The following is a 2232-nucleotide window of genomic DNA, read 5'->3' as shown; positions in this document are numbered from 1 at the left end:
GGAGGAGCTGGAAGAAGTGGCTGGGGAGAGGGAGGTCTGGGCCTCCCTTCTGAAGCTGCTGCCCCAGCGACCCGACCCCGGATAGGAGGAAGAAAATGGATGGATGGATGGATGGATGGACGGATGGATGGATGGATGGATGGACTACAATTTCCCAAAAACGCCGCGTACATAGTCGCTCTCAAGAATAAGGGGCTTGTCGCTCAAAAGCCTCAATAAGACGCTGATGTCTCCTCTGATGGCTGATAATGAGCGCTAGTGTCGTGGTAGCAATATGTATTCTTTACATCCATTGTTGCCATGTTTGTAATGATTTATCGTGAGAAMAATCRYATTCACACGTGACTTTAATAGCATTTCTTCTTACTTAATGGAAACACCGCAATTACAAAACTGTTTTTCAACATTAACAGAATATCGACAAAGTTTTGCGCACATTTGCAATGGAAACGTAGCTAGAGACTCCCAATGTTTCTTAACCTGTCAGAGCTCCAAACTGAACAACGTAAAAACATAAAAATTTACATCCRTAATGACTAAACTCTACTCCCACTTACAGTTCAGTTTTATTCAATGTAAGTTATGATTTTCTTAGTTTGTTTGAGGCTTATTTTCTGCTCTGCGTTTTTATCTGCCTGTCTTCTTCTGCGTGGTGCAGCTTTATTATTTCTATAGTTTATGTATAAAAACATCTGCATTTTTTTTCAGCTCAGTTTGATAATCTGCAGTTTTCATTGGGTTTTATTGATGTATCGTTCATAATTACTATTTTAGTTTAAATTTATAATTTGAACATGACAAACTGTTTAAACTGGGGGAAAAAAAACCTTGTCTGCTCAGTTCCTTTAAACTTTTTTTCATTTTTCTAATTTAAGTCACTTTTCCCGGAGCAACAGCGTAAACAAACAAACAAAACTAAAACAAGTTCCCCCGCCCCKTTGTTTCTGCCTCTGACTGATTTAAACACACCCAGATCTCCCCACCCCCGTCCCTGGAAACACTTCAGAGAGACTCAGCCGGGGTTATTAACCTCCACCACAAACCATAAACCAACAAGTTGGCCACCAGAAGAAAGAGATGAGATTTTTCTCTCTTTAATGAGGTTTTATGAGTCGTGGGTTTTTTTCCACTCAGACGGTTAAGAGTTCTCAAAGCTGGGGTCGGGACCCCAACGTGGGTCATAAACACCTTTAGACAGTCTCTCTTTGACCACGAAAAAAATGGGAATAAAGAAATTTGGACTACTTATTCAGTCATTATGCCCGTGTTTGATTGGGTTATTACCAGTTTCTGTATATTTAAGCCAGCAATAACTGGGATCACATCAATGCGTTGGTTTGAAGCTAAAATGTATGGAAACGATTGTAAAAATAGCTGCAGGTTGGTGTAGTACTTTGAGTTTATTGGTTTTATACAGAGTTTATTTTCCATTTTAYAACTCCAGTTAATTTGTGGATATGAAATTTCCATCAGACATTGGTCTTCAACAATCAGTATTCTTATATACAGACATGCTTCTGCTAATCAGCTTAAATCTAACAGTGAAGCTAATGTTTCGTTTAGCTTTTCCAAATAACTTTGAAAACCATTAGACCAATTAGCTTCCACTAAATTAGGTTTTGACAACATTAAGGCGGAGTCCAAAAACATTTTGGACACAGCCTAAGTCTGCTAACAGCTAACTAACAAGCTAACATCAAAGGTTTTGTCAGTCCCTCAGTCTTCAGCTGGAAGGAGACATAGATGTTTGACGCAGACTGAGTGACAGTTGCCGTAATTGTTTGCCATTAGCTACTAGCATTAACCTATGCTAATCTTTTACTAATTTAGCATTAGCGTTTATGATTTAGCGATGCTAACTTTTTTGTTAGCTGTGGCCACCACTGAAACCAACAAACCTTTTACCAAAAATAATCATGGCTTTGGACTTAATGTTTAAAGACTTGGACAACTTTCTTGGATGCAAAAACTAATAATAAAATATGTGGAATGATTTCCTTCCTGCAAAGTACAGTTTATAGTGTAAAACCTAATAATTGCTGAGCAAAATTACTTTTAATGAGTTGTTCAGCTGTTCAGCGTTAGCCTCTGCTAACTGTTTTACATAGTTAGCAGTTTAGCATTAGCAAAGCCATTGTTTTAGTTAGCGATATGCATTAGTGAAGCTGACTGCTTGGTATGCTTCATGCATCACTGATAAAGCTTAAGTTTGGTTTTTGTTTGCATATCTTA

This window comes from Austrofundulus limnaeus, unplaced genomic scaffold, assembly GCF_001266775.1.
Source record: "Austrofundulus limnaeus strain Quisiro unplaced genomic scaffold, Austrofundulus_limnaeus-1.0 Scaffold9, whole genome shotgun sequence".
Lineage (NCBI taxonomy): Eukaryota > Metazoa > Chordata > Actinopteri > Cyprinodontiformes > Rivulidae > Austrofundulus > Austrofundulus limnaeus.
This window is presented reverse-complemented; position numbering follows the sequence as displayed.